The following is a 19,771-nucleotide window of genomic DNA, read 5'->3' as shown; positions in this document are numbered from 1 at the left end:
TTCCCGGGATGTATCCAGCGCCACAGCTGGGTTCTTTAGTTTGTTGTGAAAAGAATTCCAGTATGACACAGCTCCTCTCAGCACAAAGAAGTGCTGGAACACCAGGGAAAAAAAAAAGGAAAGAAAAAAAAAATAATAATGCCCCTGAAGGCAACACGGCCCTGGTCTGCTCCTCTCCACGGTAAACAGACCGTGCGGGAACCACGGGGCCCAGAACGCAGGTCCTGGCCACAGGGGCGCCTCGCACGCCTCCCGGGCGTCTGGAGCAAACAGTGCCACTCGCTCTGTGGTCAGATCGGGGACAGCCAGTCCTCCCGTTGTTTGATTTCTAAACTTGCCTCCACCTCCCGGAGGCCTCTGAGAGCTCAGGGCTTGCAAATCAACACAACATTTAATTAACTGCACATTAAAGTTTCCATCTTTCAAGGAAGGGAATTAGGGACAGTACACTTTCTGAAGCATTCATTAATGAAAATATAAATTCTAAAGCCTCCCCGAGTTCCGGGTGGTCCCCCTCCCACTCCCCCGACCCTAGGTGGTTGCCCTCCCTAATTCTCAGGGCTGGGGTTGGGCCGGTCCCTCCACATAAGCTGCCGGTGTCTGGGGTCGCCTTCCAGGGGGGCATTGTTAACCCTCTGAGATCCAGCCTTGGTTCCGCCACACCCCAGAGGCCTCTGAATTATCCCCAAGAGTTCTCAGGAAATACTCAAAACTGTCTCTATTGATACCGAATGGTGAGCGCTTTCTCATTAAAATGAGAGGTGCAGAGAAGCACTGTTAAGAGATGCCTGGATAATATGATTAAATATTGCCTGCCGCCCACGGAATGGGTGTAAGTTACCAGCACCCCCTGAGGATGACAGCGACACCTGGACCACCCCAGAGGAGGGACAGGGGAGACAGCGATGGAAGTACAATGAGACAAACCAGAAGGTATCTAGGGCAAGTCCCCTTGGACAGCCTGGACCCTCCATGACACCCAAACTACCTGATGATTCAGGCTGAGGCCACAGACACGCACACGCGCACACACACGCTGACCGGAGGTCAAAATCCACCGTGAGCGCAAAGCGCATTGGTCGGGAGCCAGGGGATGCCGGTCGCGTTCCTACCACAAACCCACTCTGCTCCGCTCCCGCTCCTCAGCCGAAGCCCTTACACCACTGCCAAGATCACCGGCAGCGCTTTCTATCAGAGTTCATTGCCATGTCTCTCTAAAAAGGGACGGTCTTGCAAGGCCTCGTTTTGTTACTTCTCTGGGTCTGTGTCTCCTCCCGATATCGCGGAGCCTTTGAGAAAAAGGACTGGATCGCATTTAGTTTCATGCTACACGTTCTGCGCATTTACTTAGTCATGCTCATCTGTCATTTCCAAGACGTGCCAGCGACGGGGCGTCAAGATCTAGATGCTGGCCTTGCCCTCCTCGCGGAGGCAGACAAACAGCTAAACGGGTACGCGGACTAATTATAAATTCTAATCCGCGTTGGGCAGGGGAGACAACGAGGGCCTAAGGCAGGAAATGATGGAGAAGTGCAAGGTCGAACTGGGTGTTTAAGGACGGCTTCTGCAGAGGGGACGTTCAAGGTGAGTCACAGAAGGAAGGGGAGGAGTTCGCTCTGTAGCCAGCGGTCGCTTGCACACCGCAGACACGCAACCAGAGATTCCTGATTTCTTGATCACTGTTTATCCACTGGATCCAGTACATTCCAATTAGGAAGAAAACCTGGTCGAAATATACTTGTGCAGAGGCAAAGCAACCAGGAAGTGAGTTCTCCACTCTCCCGCAGGAGGCAGGGCGTGGTGTGGCCCACGGGCTCCTGTTCCCTCGCGGGCTCATCCAAGCCAGCAATGCACACTCCGGGCTCGGCCCTTGCTCATCCTCTGCCTCTACCTTTTATTTCAGATCTCGGGCCCGTACCGGGACAGCAACCAATCCACCAGAGAATTCTAGGTTCGCACCCACAGTTCCTTTACGCCCGTCACTTCTCTCTGGTCTTTGGATTTGCTCACTGATGTGGCATCATGCAGAAGACGGCATCTCAGTGCCTTGGGTTCCGGTCCTTGAAGTCTCCCGTGGCATCATCCCCTATCACAAGATGGCGAGGGAGGCGCCTGTAGTCATCAGACCCCACAGCCGGTGCGGCAGGCTCTGGGTCACCGAAGTGAGTCACATCTTGTGATGCAAGAGTGATCTGGACCCCCCCCCCAGACGGCCCAGCCACTTGGCCCTCACCGTGCCTGTCACCGAGCCCCGCTTTTCTTTCCCTGCGTTATGGCTGTGAGGCTGGGACACATTCTCTTGCCCCCTCTAGGCTCTGTCCAAAGGAAAACTTATCGAGCGAGGCAGATTCTCCTGACTGCACCGTGACTGATACGCTCATCCCAGGGATAAGTGCTGTCTCTGATTATTTAATCAATAATTACTGCCCACGGGCCCAGGGACCTGTGAGGTACACCTAGTGGGGGGAGGAGACGAGGCGAAAACATCTGTATCTCTGTGGCCTGATGGGCACCAACAACATCTGGCTGCAAGATGTGCCTCCCCACTCCTTGAATCTGTCTGATGCCACTGACTGCCTTCCTCCCTTCTTTCCTCTCTCCTGCCTTTCACCATCCCGGGGCGCGGGGGGGGGGGGGGGGCGCCCAACCCTGCATTACACCATTAGGGCCACACATACGATGATAAATCCAGTCCTTACTCTCAAAATCCCGGTCTAGTGGAGATCTGTGAGCAGACAGTGCCATGGCAGGGACAGGGTGGTCGCTGCAATGATCAAAATAGAGGAGGGAGCTTAGTAAACACCAGGAAAGTTTAGGAGATGCTACATCAAGAAGCACATTACTGAGTGTAGAGTCATTTTGCGGGTCCATGTGTTGGCGAAATGGCTTCCGACGAGTGAGCCAAAGTCAAGGAAGGCCCTCACCTCCGTTCTGAGAGTCTAATCAGCAGGTTTGCGTTACAGGTCCAGAAGCCACTTGTCTTCTCTTAGGGTATGTAGTAGCCACCCAATTATTTCATTCTGCTAGCATCTCTTCAAGAATCAGGGAACTACCGTGCCCCATTAAAACCATCAGCAGGGATCAGCCACTCCAATGGGAATGCCCTCCAGGGCATTCGGACCCAGGAGTAATACAACGGAACCCCAGTGGTTGGCCAAATGCTTTCTGCTGCAAAATTTTGATGGCTGGTGCTTCTTTAGCCTGGCCCAAGATTTAATTTGTGTTGCGACAGAACCCTTTCATTTGTCACCGACAAAAGGCAATATTTCCAATATTCCTTGAGAATAGGCTTCAAAGGTTTCAGCGCTTTTTTAAAAGAGCTTTTCAGCTTTATTTTGACGTGGCAGAAAAGTTTTGCATGCATCCTCGCATCCACTGTTGTGACAGCTGCATTTAATGAGTGCAAAATGATCAGGAAAACATCCTTTGCTGTGGGTTGCCAGTTGGTGACAGGGGAGAGGTGACGCTGTAATCAGAGCAGTGAAGTCACGCACACATCTGCTGAGGCAGAATCTCTGCCTGTCTGGTCTACACCAGGCAGCTCAGTGCATGGTCTCGAAGCCAAATGAGACCTGCACACCGATATCCAGCGGACCCCCTTCTTCAAACAGCAGGGCAAGACTCACTTGGGTCACATCCGGCCACTGTTGCTGGAGGTTCATTCACATCTCTTTCTGAATCTTCCATATAGTTATCTTTCTGAGAGGTCTTTCTGGCTAACCTAACATATTTTTAATTAACAAACTCATGGCAGGGCGGGGGGGGAGGGGGAGGCAAACTTTAAATAATTCACGTGTGAAGGCCCAAATCAGACAATGAAGGTCTTCCCTTAAATACGGAGAGATATAGTAGATTAAACTATTGTTCGGCATATGTTCATTTCCCTGCCCCCCCCCCCACACACACACATGCACACACACGCACACGCTGACCTCCATGGGAAGAATTTACTTTATCGCACCGACGTGGAGCTTGACAGTGGGACTTCCTTTGGCCAATGAAAGGTGGGCAGACACGACCATAAGCCAGTTTGGAGTCTAGGTGGCAAGGCACTGCATGTTTACGCTCACTCCCCTGAGAACTTCCCCTTCTACCTTGAAAAGATCAGGAGCCGGATAATTTCCAGATGACCCTTACAGAAGGAGAGTCTGGTGAGACAGAACTGAATTGGACCTGAAGCATGGAACAATCGTCGCGACTGGCCCGTGCACCTGCAGAGCACAGCGGAGGGGAGCTGCCTACCTGAACCCAGCCTAGTCCAGCCAAGCCACAGATGACCCACAGCCCTGGAAGCGTGGGCAAAAATGGCGGTTGACGTAAGTCGCCGAGATTTGGAGCTGTTTGTTATTCAACATCATTGTGTTGTTTCATAAGCTTTTCAGAGAGATCACCAACAATGTATGCCTGATTGTGTGAGAGAAAAAATATTCCAGCTGTGCTAGATGCCTATAGCTCCACTGACATGGTGTAAGGGAAAGCAGATGGAGCAGATACTCAAGCCAATCAATCCTATTTATGCAAGGCACGATGAATGACAACGCCACACTTAACTGCATTTTTCACCTTTTGGTTTCATGTTGGGGTCAGGGAGTTGCACTTAATGTGGACGGAGGAGCAGCTTCAGTAAGGTTTTCAAAGCGTATCTTTGACCCCAACAGTCTTTCTCGCTTGTTACCTTCTCACACCTTACAGGGGCAAATTAAAATGACCTACCTGTGTCTGTCTCTTCACCTGGAGTCCCGGTTTCATTTCCACACGGCCCCATTTCCAATCGTCTCTCTTTTCTCCATCGTGGAAAGACAGCAAAAATAAACCGTCACAGGGAGCCCTTATGACAATTTACTCTTGAGGGGAGAATCCTGTGGGTGTCCAAAAGCTTACTGTAAGTTATATTTGCTTAATTTATGCTTCTACTGACAAATAATTAGGGCAGCAATTAATTTGAAAATGCAAATGTGCAATGGGTCTCACTGTTTTGTTTTGTTTTCAGGAGTCTTTGTCCTCAGTTCTACTTGTGTTAGGGTCTTAATGGATTTAGTTTAGCAAAGGAAAGAAATTATTTTTTCTAATGCTTTATTTACCTGATTGAATCGGACTTTTTATCAAATATTGACTATAAATGTTTGCTCAAGATCATATGCCATACAATTTAATAGAAATAAAAACCTGTGGTACAGACCATCATTTTTTACGTGTCTTGCGTGTAATCTACCTGAATGCCTACCGCAGGGGAGGCTCTCACTAAATAAATATCTGGGGGGTGTTGTAAGAAGAAAAAGTGATATTTTGGAACCACGAGGAGGAGGACACGGGACCCCAAAGGAGAGATGCCTTTCTCAGCGTACAATATGGTAGGAAGGTGGATTGCTCGGAAATGTATCGAGGAGGAAGAAAGGATGGAAACAGGGGCTTTCCAAGAGAAGATAGGCAAGACGTTGCCCAAAGGGCAAAGTTAGGAGTACACGTCAGGTGTCAACGAGTCCCGGAGGAAGAAGCGATCTGGACAACTTGGGGAACGCCAAGATTTCCCGGGAACATGGGATCCCCTGGGAAGTGGCAGGGACTGGGGCGAGACAGGAAGGGAGGCCCCAAGCAGATGTCATCTTACGCCCAGATGAGGAACCTTCAGCTTTCTCTGCAATCAGTGTTGATTGCTGATTGATTGAAACTTTTAGGTGCCAAATTACTAATTAGTGTGAGTCGTCCACCCTGGGCAGAAAGCTGAGCCCTCTTTGATGACAAATCTGTAAGGCTTCTCCACTGTTATGCGACGTGGCTCAAGGATGCAGCCAAGACCTAATCAACTAACTCAAAAAGAGTAGTTGGTCACTAACCACACAAGACAGATGTAGCTACATTTTTCTTCCATTATCTAAATGTTTAAAGGGAAATCAGCACTTTGGTCTGAATCACCTAGTAATCCCACAATGCTTTTGGTACACATTCAAGGTAAACTTAAAAATGAATATCTTTTTTTTTAAAAAAATGTTATATTTATTTCTGAGAGAGAGAGAGAGAGAGAAAGAGAGGAAGCATGAGGAGGGGAAGGGCACAGAGAGAGGGAGACACAGAATCCAAAGCAGGCTCCAGGCTCTGAGCTGTCAGCACAGAGCCCGATGCGGGGCTCAAACCCATGGACAGCGAGATCACGACCTGAGCTGAAGTCAGACGCTCAACCGACGGAGCCACCCAGGTGCCCCCAAAATAAATATCTTCAAGACTAAACCTCATTCATGTAAAAAGTCTATCTTATAACAACGTTAAAGTTGTTTGCCTCTCTTTTTACCCATATAAGAAAATATTTCATGCACCAAAAACTAGTGAAAGACTATCACACAGGCTGGTTTTCTGAACTGCGTTCTTTTGTTTCGTGGACTTTTCTGTTTTATTAGGGGAAAACCCATTAAACGGAGCCCGTATGCAGCCACAATCACTTGCCTTCTGCCTGTGTAGGTTGAGGTCATCAGTAAGTGGTAGCAGGCCACTTCTAATCTAATTGTGAATTCCTGTCATGTATACAGACTTCAGCCCAGGGATGACAAGGATTTTTGAACTTCAAAAAAAAAAAAAAAAAGGAGGAATCACAATAAATATTTCATTGTCTAGTCAACCCAATTTGCTAAGCCTGATTATCTCGTTCAGCCTCCCGAGATTGCTACAGGAAGCTCCCCAGATGTTCTCCTTCTAGCCAAAATTACCACTGTGTGTCAAAAAGGTGGCCCCACATCTGCATTCTGGAAGCCCAGCTGTCAGGGAAAGGGAGAGGAGAGAGAAGGTCGCACCCACTGTGGGAGACGCCTGGACGTCACTTGCCACCCTGCCAGGCCACTTAACCGGTTCCTGAATTGGGTTAATTGACCAATGATTGATCAAGCCTTTTTTCTCAGGCTTATACTCTGTTCCAAATTGCGATGGTCAGAGAACACGTGGACGGAGAGTTCCTGAAGCAGCAGGGAGCTAATTACCCCCACTTCCCTAAGTCAACAGAAATCCTGAAAGGACGGTGCTGAGTGAACAAAAATTGGGCAAGAGCCTGACGAGCTCTTGGGGGGTCCTTTCTGTGGGCCAAGACTCTCCCCTTTCTCTTTCTGAGCAACACAGCCCAGTGGTTGTCAGTAACAAGGGGCCCAACATACTTGTGTTATTTGTTGTCAAAATAATCTTTTAAATCCATATTACTTATGATAATTCTTCAGATACTGGCACTTGTAGTAGGACAAAATTAGGACTTTACTTTGTCCTTTTCCCTACCACTGTTAAACCCCATCCGTTTCTTGGAGGTGATCACCGTGGCTGTACCCACACAAAATCTGTTCCCAGCAAAGAGCTTGGATGTAACAGGGAATAAGACAGAACCTAACACCCTTACAAGAGATTATCCTGCCACAGACCAGCCCCTGGGAGTTGGACCAGCCAAGCAAAAATTCTTGAAGGAGCTCTTCCCGAAGAATTCTTGTTTGGGGTTTGGGGAGGCCACGAAGCCAAGGTTTTGAAGGTAAATTCAACACTCCTGTAGCTCGGCTGCATTCAATGAGTACAATCACCCCATGACAAAGAGCATCATGCTTGCGGCAACCCCATCGGAGGGGCAGAAAACCCGAGTTCGCACAGGAGATTAGAACGAGTTCAGCCTAACACCTCGGAGAACTCAGGCGATTCCCACTTGCGTGGCAATTTCAGGAAAGACAGGAATTTGGGGTTCCCTGCCTGTTTCAGTTTTCCAGCCCAGGTTTCAAGGGATGAAGGGTTTCTAGTGCTGTAGGCAATGATAAATCATCTACTGCAAGCTGACTGGGATGTCTGTATGGGTTTCTCATAGGAAATTCTATGTAGGCCCTATAACTGAATTATTGACACCAGAATTTTATAATAGTGGTATAAAGACTGAACTATTTTACCCATAAAATAACAGGGTTAGGCAGGCACCTATTTCTTTGACACCAATGAGAGAGGAAGGTTTCTGATCTTTAAAAACAAAAAACAAAACTCTCAAAAAGGTGAATTAAGACCCAACTGCCAATTACCTGATTAAAAAATGTCCTAGCTGAAGTTAGGAAAAATTTTTTAGCTGGCTTTCATGGGCCTCCGATAGAAAACTTGATGTAAACTGTCCCGTTTAGATATGCCATGTTCATTAGTATCACTGATCTGCTAGCAGGTAAGTGTGATTATAGCAGTATTTAGAAAATAATTATAAGACAGCATTTTGGGAATGAGCTTGTGCTACTCCCCTTCTGTTTCACCCTCATCTCTACCTACTTCCAGCCTCTCAAAGCACACAAACAAACAAAAAGCACATACGCACACGTCCCCCCCCAACACACACACACACACACACACACACACACACACACACAGAGCTTGGGGATCACAAATATCAGTGAGGACAAGACAGTTCTCCTGATTCATGTTCTTATATTATGTTCCATGCTCTTCTTCCTCCATGCATGACCTAATTCTTTAGGCATGTCTTTCTGAACGGAACGGATTACATCTGTAAATAAAGCATGGATAAAGTGACCTTAAGTTTGAAAGTACAGTCTGATTTTAAAAATAAAATTCCTATCTTACCAAATATCTGCTAGGTCCATTTATTATCCTTTTGTTTTATTGTTTGTTTGTTTGTTTTCTTTTGTACCAGTCACCAGAGATGTGCTTAACACCTGCATTTAAGTGGCATAGACTCAGAAAATACCCAAAATGAGAAGGTAGTATTGGCATCCAGGGGAATGTCAAGTTCCAGTTACTACTGTTTTAATATTATCTCAGTGATGAGTCACCATACTGAGCAGTTTCACGAAAAAGGAAAAGATTTCAGAATGATATTTTGAGGGGATACATAGGAGGTTACTTAGGGAACTGAGAAGAGATTAAAGGTAGTGAAGAATCCAAAGAAAAATCAGAGAGAAATTTTGTAAATAGAGGGCTGGGTGATCATTTCCAAACAGAGTCACGCTCTCTTAAACAAAACTCAGAATAGTGAGTGCTAGAGGAATCAAATATGTCTTTAAAATTACTGTATCACAACATACAACATTGACAAAAAGCTTTACCCACAGTGTTACTGAAGATTTGGAGTATTGTCACAGAGCTGAAGATTGAGAAGAGATATTTAACAGGATCCAGAACTACGTTAAGAAGGGCATAAATACACCACATTAACAAAACAAAGGACAAAAATTACATGATATCATCAATTGATGCAGAGAAAGCATTTGAAAAAAAAATCAACATCCTTTCACGATCAAAAAATTAAATAAAGTAGGAAAGAAGGAAACTGCCTCAACAGTCAAGACTGTCTGTGAAAAGCTCACATCTCTCAATGGTTAAAGACTGAAAGCATTTCATCTAAAATCAAGAACAAGAGAAGGATACCCCATCCTACCACTTCTATTCACATAGTACTGGAAGTGCCGGCCAGAGCAATCAGACAAGAAAAAAATTAAAAGCATATAAATTAGAAAGGGAACAGTAAAATTATCTCTGTTCACAGATGATATGATCTCATATGTAGAAAACCTTAAAGACTGCATACACACACACACACACACACACACACACACACACACACAGACTGTTAGAGCTGATGAACAAATTCAGCAAAGTGGTGGGATACAAAATCAACACACAAAAATCAGTTGTGTTTCTATACACTAACAATGAAGAACCAAAAAGGAAATTAAGAAGACAACCCCCTTTATAATAGCATCAGAAAGAGTAAAATACTTAGAAATTAGACCAACCAAGGAGGTGAAAGACTCGTACACTGAAAACTACAAAACATTCCTGAAAGAAATTAAGGACACACAAAAAAATGGAAAAACATCCCATGTTCATGAATTGGAGGATAACATTGGTAAGAGGTCAATACTACCCAAAACAACCTACCAATTCAACCCAATTCCTACCTAATCCCAAAGGCATTATATAAAAAATGTTTTGAAATCCTAAAATCCAGATGGAAACTTAATGGATCTCAAATAGCCAAAACCATTTTGAAAAAGAACAGAGCTGGTGGGTTGAGACTTCCTAATTTCATAACTATTACAAAAGCTATTACAAACTATTACAAAGCTACAGTAATAGTGTGATACTGGCATAAAGACAGACGTATAGACAAACGGAATGGAATAAAAAGCCCAGAAATAAACTTTGTGTATGCGGTCAAATGATTTTTGACAAGGGTGCCAAGATCACTCAGTGCAGAAAAGAGTTTCTTCAATAAATTGTGATGAGAAAACTAAATATCCATATGCAAAATTACGAAGTCAGACCCTTGTTTTACAGCATATACAAAAATTAGCTCAAGACGGATCGCAGACCTCAATTTAAGACCTCAAACCATAAACCTACCAGAAGAAAACATAGAGGATAAACTTTACGACATGGAATTTGGCAATGATTTCTTGGCATGGCTCTAGAAACACACGTAACAAAAACAAAAATAGACAATTGGGACTACATTAAACACTGGGACGACATCAAACTTTAAAACTTCTGCACATTAAAGGAAACAATCGACAGAGTGAAAAGGAAATCTACAGAATAGAAAAAAATATTCATTAATCATATATCTGATAAGGGGCTAATAGGCGAAATACGTAAAGAACTCCTACAACTCTACTGTACATCTGAAATTAATACTGCACTGTAAGTTAACTAACTGGCTGTTAAATAAAAACTCTTTTCAATTGTTTTAAAAATTAAAAAAATAAATAACCCAAATAAAAAGTGAACAAAGGACTTGAATAAGCATTTCTCCAAAGAAGACAAGCAAATGGCCTATAAGCATATGAAAAGGTGCTCACGTCACAAATCATCAGAGTAATGTGAATCAAAACCACAATGGGAGATCACCTCATGCCCCTTAGGATGGCTACTATCAAGACAAAACAACAAAATCAAAAGAAAAACAAATACAGAAAACAGCAAGGATTGGCGAGGATGTGGAGAAATTGGAACCCTTGTGCGCTCTTAGTGGGATTGCAGAACAGAGCGATCACTGTGGAGACCAGTATGGAGGTGCCACAAAAAATTAAAAATACGATGAGATATCACCTCACACCCATCAGGCAGGCTACTATCAAAAAAAGAGAAAATAACAAATGTTAGCAAAGAACACTCTTGTGCTCTTGGTGGGACTGTAAAATGGTCCAGACATGATAGAAGAAAACAACATGGAAGTTCCTCGAAAAATTAAAAATAGAACTACCATATGATCTAACAATCAATCCCACTTCTAGGTATGAATTCGAAAGGCTGTAAACAGGGTCTCAAAGAAATACATGCACACCTGTGTTCACGGCACCATTATTCACAATAGCCAACAGGTGGAAGAGACCCAAATGTCTATTGAAAGATGGATGTATAAAGGAAATATCATTTGTACATACAATGAAGTATTATTATTCAACCTTAAAAAAGGAGAAAATCCTGTCACAGGCTACAACAGAGATAAACCTGAGAACACGACTCTAAGTGAAATAAGCCAGTCACAAAAATACAGATACTGTATGATTCCACTTACATGAGGTACCTAAAATAATCAAATTCATGGACCCAGAAATTAAAATGGCAGTTACCAAGGATTGGGTAAGGGGAAAAAGTGGAGTTATCATTTCATGGGTATAGAGTTTCAGATTTGCAAGTTCTGGAAATCTGTTTCACAACGATGTAAATATACTTAAAGCTACCGAGATAAAGGATTAAAAATCGTTAAGATGGTAAATTTCACGTTACGTTTTCCACCACACTAAAAAGTACTTGGGGTGCCTGGGTAGCTCGGGGTGCTTGGGGTGTACTTGGGGTGCCTGGGTAGCTCAGTTAGGTAAATGTCCAACTCTTGATTTCTGCTCAGGTCATGATCTCGCAGTGGTGAGTTTGAACCCCATATCGGGCTCTGCGCTGACAGCGTGGAGCCTGCTTAGGATTCTGTCTCCCATTTTCTCTCTGCCCCTCCCCCGTTTGCTCTCTATCTCTCTCAAAATAAATAAAAATAAACTTTAAAAACCTTACTTAAGTTTTAATTCCTTTAGAAGGAGGAGGGGGGTGCAATAGAAAGGAAGCCCAGAGCAAAAGTTCATCTGTGACAGGGGGTGGGGGGCAGAATAAGGGGGGAGCTAAGAGATTTTTGAGGCAGAGGGGCACAAGTCAGCAGGGAAAAAAAATGTGTCCAGAGATACAAGGGAAAAAAGCATAATGATGAAATCAAGTCTCAGAGGAAGCAAGGAGTCTCAATGGGGACTAGCACAGCTGGATACAGAAACTGCTGGAAATGACATTAAAGCCTTTCTTACCCAATAGTCTAGTTGCCTACTCGATTACACCCAAAAGCTGAACCTTGGCTTCCCCGCATCCCTTTTCCGAGTCTGGAAGAAGAACAACCTGCGTGCGAATTGAGCTGTTTTTTCAGACCCCAAATTGAAGCAACCAATGGAAGAGCTTTCCTGATTGGTACCACTCCAAGATAAAATGTGTATCATTTATTCACTCAACGAGGCTTTCCTCTGTGCCGGGCACTGCTCTAGCTGCTAAGGATAGAGGACTTTCAGGAAAACTCTCTGCTCCCATGGGACTTGCATCTCAGAGGCACCCATCAGTTGGCTCCGTTCTGTCACACAGGTCCAGCCCATGTTGTACGTCTCTGCATCCTTGCTTTTCAAACTCCTCAAGACCTTGGACCAGTTCTGTGAGACCATCCACCCATGGCAACGTCAAGCCAGCGTTGGTACAGATGGAGGTAAACAAGTCCCAGTTCGAGAAGGCTGAGGAAGCAGGGTACTTCCAAATAGGGGCTCTGCCCACGAGGCAGAGGAGGGCAGGGCTGGAATTGCCTGCTTGGCTTAGGAGTGGGTTGGCCAAGTATGAGTTAACCGAGAAACCGAGCACACGAAAGAGAATACAGTGTGGCTTAAAGAGCAGGGGAAAACCTGCAAGGGGGGGGGGGGGGGGGCGGGGGCAGAGCATGAAAGAAACTCCAAGAGACAAAATCGTTCAAGTCACTTGCAACAGCACCTTGTGTCCTGTGCTCTGCAGCAGCCCAGTGGGCAGCTTAGACCAGGCAGATCACCAGGGAAGGAAGCCTCGCCCTGGATGAGAGGCCAAGAGTTTGCAGTGCCCTTGAGGCCCCTAAAGTTAGACTTGCAAAGCCATTTCCCCCTCGGGTCTACATGGCAAGAAAATATCAGAACGTCTATACTTTATTAATGGCATCATTTTGAATTTTCACTTTTATGTATATTTTGTAGTGTATACAATCTATGAGGACAATAGTAGAGGTGCACAATCAATCAATCAATAGGCATGTATTAGAAGTTTATGCTCAAAATATTTTAGTGATGAGGATGAGCAACTGGAAAGATTGGCGGTCACTGCTCTCAAGCAACCTCTCCTGTGTCTGTAAGTAGGACCGAGAACTCCATGCAACTGGAAATACCGTTGCCTTTTACACCAGACCAACTGGATGGAAGGAGCAGGGAGACAAAATGGAGAGTGAGGTGGGCAGACAGGGTCATAGTCACCAGGTGGAATTCCAAAGGACCGGAAGAGGTGGCCAAGACCCCAGAAGAACTCAAAAAGGAAGGCAAGAATTTTCAAAGGACTGAGTGACGATTACGGATCTTCATGCCAAATGGCAAATTTTATCAGACTCATCTGTGCTTTCCCTTGGCTTGCACATCCCATGCTGCTCCACTCAGCAGATAAAAGAGTCCTACAGGTAGAAAGGTTCGATCCTCAGAGAGACAGCTGATGGTTTTACTTGGTTTATTAATGCCCGAAATCTGTCTTCAAAAGAAACAGAACTTCTCCAGGTAGCTGGGGTGTGGCTGTGGGGTAGCTGGCATCCTCAGCTAGGCGACAGGCTGTCCAAGGACTGGACACTCATAGGCACAAAGACATGCATGCACACATGTACCTGCGTACAAACATACGTGTCTGTGCACACACAGGTGTGAACACACACACACACACACAAACTTAAGTCCATGGTTCGAAAACATGGAGTTATATGTTTCAGGTCTTCTATGTTAGATGTAATATCTCTGGTAAAAATGAATAAGCACAACTTGTAAAGGCACGGAACAGCCATCATTTGTACAATGCGGGCAGTGAGGTGAATTATCGTGCACCTTCATGGAGCTAGAGGATGGGTTTGTTAATAAAAGAGGAAAACAAACATAATTACAAGCTTGCTTAAAAAAAACAAAGCACTTAGAATCTATATCAATGTTGAAAACTCCACCTCTCTTGCAATGGCTCCTTGGAAAACCATCATATGGATACATCACAACTTATTGTATCAAGTCCTACTGGGGGAGGGGTACGGGGGGGGCAGGGAATGGGGAGATGACGGTTAAGCATGCAAAGTTTCAGTTCCGCAAGATACATAAATTCTGGAGATCTACTGTATAACACAGTCCCTATAGCTAACAATTCTTTTTTTTATACATAATTTGTTGTCAAATTGGTTTCCATACAACACCCAGTGCTCATCCCAACAGGTGCCCTCCTCAATGCCCATCACCTACCCTCCCCTCCCTCCCACCCCCATCAACCCTCAGTTTGCTCTCTGTATTTAAGAGTCTCTTATGGTTTGCCTCCCTCCCTCTCTGTTTGTAACTTTTTTTTACCCCTTCCCTTCCCCCATGGTCTTCTGTTAAGCTCCTCAAGATCCACATGAGTGAAAACATATGGTATCTGTCTTTCTCTGCCTGACTCGTTTCACTTAGCATAATACCCTCCAGTTCCATCCACGTTGCTGCAAACGGCGGGATTTCATTCTTTGTCATTGCCAAGTAGTATTCCATTGTATATATAAACCACAATTTCTTTATCCACTCATCAGTTGATGGACACGTAGGCTCTTTCCAGAATTTGGCTATTATACACTGAAAACTTGCTAAGAGGGTAGATATCGTGCTAAGTGATCTTACCACAAAAAAATAAAATAGTAGTGGTAATAATGCAGGAAGAAACTTTGGGAGGTGGTGGCTGTGGCTATGATCCTGTCAGTGATGGTCTCATGGGTCTACATTTATCCTCAAACTCACCAAGTTGTATACATTAAATATGCACAGATTTTACGTGTCAACTTCCATAAAATGGGCTAAAAAAACCTACTTGATAAGCACAGGGTGATGTATGGAAGTGTTGAATCACTATATTATGCACCTGAAGCTAATATTACACGATATGTTAACTGAGTGGAATTAATATAAAAATCTTTAAAAATTTTTTAATAAAATAAATAAAATTAAAACCTGCTGATGAGAACTGAGACGGTTTCCAGCTCTTCACTGCAGCGGGGACCATCTTTTTTTTTTTTCTATTTCTGTTGTTTACGGCGCTAATTTTTACTCATGGGGTCCACAAGGAACATCTTTATGTTGGTTTTCTATAAACCAAATGCCCAAGATGTCAGGTTGAGGACAGTATTTACAAAAGGTATTTGCATCTATAAATGTGATCTGTACCATCAGCTTCCCTCCAAAAATACTGAACCCAAGAATGTATTGCAAAGCCTTTTTCCCCACACCCTTACCATCACAGTGGAATCTTGATTTTTTTTTCAACTTCGTCAACGAAAGAAACAACAACAAAAAAGATATCTTATTCAAGCTAACGTTGCATTGACATTAATCATTTGCAAAGGTGAACAGTATCATGCTCACTGGCCATTTGCATTCACTGCATTATTACCAGTTTGTATATTTATTTCCCCCTTATTTATTTTGTCCTTTTCAGCTTCTCATCCATTTTTTTACGCTTAGAGATATTAACCATTTGTCTATAACAAAAAGTACTTTTCTGAGGTTAATTCCGCTCTATCTTTAAAGCTTTTCTTGCATTACTTTTCTAGTATAAAAATTTTACATTTTAGCCAAGTTAATCAGTTTTTTGCTTTCTATTGCCTCTTTTCTGTTAAGCTTAGAAGAAGTTTTCTACTACACACTTACTAAGGTAGTCACCAATGTGTTTTTTTTCTGATACTTTTTTATTTTTTCTATACATTTAAATATTTTATTCCTCTGGAATGTATTTCAAAGGAGATCCAGCTTCATGATTTCTTTTTTTAATGTTTATTTTTGAGAGAGAGAGAGAGAGACACCGAGTACGAGTGGGGGTGAGGCTGAGAGAGAGGGAGACACAGAATCCGAAGCAGGCTCCAGGCTCTGAGCTGTCAGCACAGAACCCGACGCGGGTCTCGAACTCACAAGCGGTGAGATCATGACCTGAGCCGAAGTCGGACGCTCAACCGACTGAGCCACCCAGGCGCCCCCCAGCTTCCTGATTTCTACACGGCCAGTCTCAATGAAATGTGTCTAACGCCTTCTACAGACGAATCTCTCTCCTCCTGAGCGGCCTGAAACGCCACCTCAATCTCAACTTCTGGTCTTTTCCATTGACCTGCTTATATCTGCACCAGCACCACACCCTTTAGTTAATACAGCTCCATGACATATGTACTATCTCCCTCACTAGGGGAAGGGCAAGTGTCCCCTCCCTACTCTTCTGTTTCCAAATTTTCATAGCTTTTCCATCCTATGCGTTCATCTAGCTGAGCTTATAAGTTATGTCATGAAAAAAAAATAATAAACTATGTTGAAACTTCAGAATTTCCATACACGGGGTTATGACAAAGATTCCCCAAAATATCGTGAGTGTTTTAGTCCTTGCAGGCTTTTGGTTCTGTCATGACGACTCACGGCGTTAGAATGCCAAAGCACGCATAGATAGTAGGTAAATCAACTAGAGTGGCTGTGCCCATGAAAACTTACCACGTCATGTGAATTTCACCCTAATTCAGCAGCACACTGTATACTAAGAAAAGTCCCTCTCCTAGGTCAGCAGGTGGTTGTCTACAGGAGAGGAAGAAATGCTACACGCTTAGGCAGAGGCTCCTCCTGCTTGGTGCTAACGGGGTCCGCTGCTAGGAAGTCCCTGTGAAGATGGGACAGAACTCCCCAGCAGATTTGGGGGTGCTTCAAGACCAAGGGGGAAAGGCAGCCTATCCTCAGTAGCAGCAAAGCTGAAGGCCTGGGCCACATGGTTCATCACCGAAACTTGCATCCACATAGAATCTGGGCTCTGCTGCACAGGGGGATCACCCGGGATCTTTAAAACATCCTGATGCCGGGCTCCCACCCCCAGACATTCTGACTTGATTGGTATAAAGTGTGACCTAGGCATCAGGAGTTTCAAAAGGTGCCTGCACGGTTCTAATGTGTGGTCACGTTAGGGAATCACTGGCCTACAAACGAGGTGGTGGGCTCCCCCGACTTCTTCCTTGGGCTGTGTGAGTCAGTCAGAAATGGAGCCAGAGCTTCTGAACCCAGACTTCACCTGGGAATGCCCTGGGGGGATATTAAACATTACTGATGCAGGGTCCTATCCCCAGCCTTTCTGATCTGGAGTGTCACCCAGACATCAGGACTTTTCCCAGGTGACCCAAAATGCAGCCACACCAGGAACCTTGCACCAAACACTCTTTCCTAAACCTCTCTGAAAATAAGAACCAATTGGAAGTCTTTGAAAAGACAGAGAAAAGGAGAACAGGACGGGAGGATTGATTCTCACTGCCCCCTGCCCCCTCCGGGACCTGCTGACTCAGGGAAACTGCCTGGAAATGGTGGAGCTTCTCAAGAGCCCAAGTTGATTCTTATCAGTAAAGTTCGGGGAATTTGTGTGCTCAGAATAGATTACATGCAAAAAGCGAACATTTCCAGGGCGCCTGGGTGGCTCAGTCAGTTACGTATCCGACTTCGGCTCAGGTCATGATCTCACGGTCCGTGAGATCGAGCCCCGCATCAGGCTCTGCACTGACAGTGCACAGCCCGCTTGGGATTCTCTTTCTTCTTTCTCTCTGTCCCTCCCCCGCTCATGACCTCTCTCTCTCTCAAAATAAATCAATAAACTTAATAAAAAAAAAAAAGAGCAGAAAAAGAGGGAGGGAGGCAGGGAGGGAGACAGAGAGGGAAGCGGGCGAGAACTTGCTTCTCTCTAAGTTCATACCCAAGAGAGCCCAGGGTGGCAAGAGAAGCCTGGGGCAGGATCTCTGGCCCCCAGAGAGGACTATCCCTGGGACAGCAGAGTAAAAACTCAAACTCACATTAACCTACATGTGGAGTATGACATAATGACAAACATTATGTCCTGTGAACAGTTAGGCTGGAAGGGTCCTTCCTACTTCAGAGCTCAGAGCATTTGATGGATCGTCATTCACTGCCCTGGTCAGTGGGCCAGCCAGAATATCACCCATATATTTTGCCTCCCAGCCCAGCGCTCCCTCCACAAAACGGTGGTGTTTTGAGCCACAGTCACGCTGTGCAGAACCCTGCACTCCCTCTAAATAATTGGCTGTGGTTGAAATGGACATGAAAGAGGAACCAACAGGGGGAGGAAAGAAAGCATGAAAGAGTATGTGCTGGAGAGCTATGGTCTCCAAATGATGAATCAGGAGCCAGACGTGAAGCAGAGATACCTGCTTCTTCCCACCCCGTGCCTGCCCTAAGTCTCTGCCTCCCTCCTGCTTCCTGGCTGGCTCAGTGTAGAGCGTGCGACTCTTGATCTCAGGGTTGTGAGTTCGACCCCCGCGCTGGATGTAGAGACTGCTTAAAAACAACAACAACAAAAAATCTTTAAAAAGAAAAAAGAAGACAAAAATGAAGTAATATGGGAGATGGTGACGATGAGACCATGGCTTACCCTGCTCTCCAATGCTCCCCCCCCCCCATCCCGGCATGAATTTGTTCAAACACCGAACAACAACGCACTCGGGCTGTGTGGACACCCAGCGCTGAAGAAACCACACCAACCCCGGCGCTCCACTTAGCCTACTGCCCGAGGCCTTACTGTCCCAAGTTGCTACCTCATCTGACAGCTGTCAGAAAAGCAAATGTCTCAGCCCCCGCCTCGGACTTACTGAACCAGAGTCTCCATTGTAAATGTGATTCCAGGCCACCTGATGGCCATGTCCATGCATGAGAGCCCAGACCAAGGACTCCAAAGAAAGGCAGCATGGGCTCCCTTCCCTTGGCTTCATTGGGCGTTGGTACCGGAGAAAATAGCTCTTCAGCTGTTATATCCCCAAGGGATGTTAGAGTTCTCCTAGTCAGACCCCCTCTTCCTGCAGGTGATGAAATCGAAACCCAGAAAGGTCACACATCTTCTGAAGGAGCCGCCAGGACCGGAACCTTGCTCTCAGGTCATATTTGACAGTCTCAGGGCTGCAGAAAGCCAGGCAACTGTGTCTGTAGGAGGAAGGGTGGTAAAAATGACACGGGGGGGGGGGACCACATCACGGCAGATTCCGAGGGGTCCCTCAAAACAGTTGGGGGGTAGATCGCTTCCGCCGCCCATGTTCAAGTCTGCTCTTTCGCTCTCAACACTGATCCAAATAAAGAAACGCTGATCTCCTCTGGCTTCCCGGCACAGATGCACTTTTATTTTAAGGGTGATGTTCTGGTCCGTGACACCTACCAAGGCACAGGAAGATGGCCATCAGATGTCACCCTGTCTGCATGCTTCCAGCAGGGCTCGATTGGTGAAGCCCCGGACTCTAAGTCACCCTCATAACGCCTGCACCGAGGTCCTCAAAACTTTTGGCTAGATTGCTAGAAACGAAGCCATATACTCTCTGTCAGGATGCGTGTAAATGACAGCACCCGACATGGAGACACGCTACCCCAACAAGCTTACCCACCAGAAGTCCCTCTTTATATCTAAGCAATTGAACAAAGATCATCAAGGAAGCTGACACCTCTCTACTCCC

The 19,771-nt window shown here is 45.3% G+C and overlaps 1 long non-coding RNA gene across 10 annotated transcripts in view; it reads right to left on the bottom strand.

Moving 5' to 3' along the window:
- LOC106977962 (uncharacterized) overlaps positions 1 to 19,771 on the bottom strand; it is a 107,948-nt gene that overhangs the window by 18,849 nt on the left and 69,328 nt on the right. For 7 of the 10 annotated variants that reach the window (XR_008289246.1, XR_008289251.1, XR_008289247.1 and 4 more), the window contains one exon: positions 4,714 to 4,859. This is a non-coding gene — a long non-coding RNA (uncharacterized LOC106977962). Of the gene's footprint in view, positions 1 to 4,713; positions 4,860 to 8,038; positions 8,495 to 13,315; positions 14,140 to 14,213; positions 19,476 to 19,771 lie in introns of those variants that run through there. The other 3 variants (XR_008289250.1, XR_003423848.2, XR_001430722.3) reach the window with 3 other exon arrangements.

The sequence above is a fragment of the Acinonyx jubatus genome, chromosome A3, assembly GCF_027475565.1.
Source record: "Acinonyx jubatus isolate Ajub_Pintada_27869175 chromosome A3, VMU_Ajub_asm_v1.0, whole genome shotgun sequence".
Taxonomy (NCBI): domain Eukaryota; kingdom Metazoa; phylum Chordata; class Mammalia; order Carnivora; family Felidae; genus Acinonyx; species Acinonyx jubatus.
Note: the sequence above shows the minus strand (reverse complement) of the source record. Positions and strands in the feature narration are given on the sequence as shown.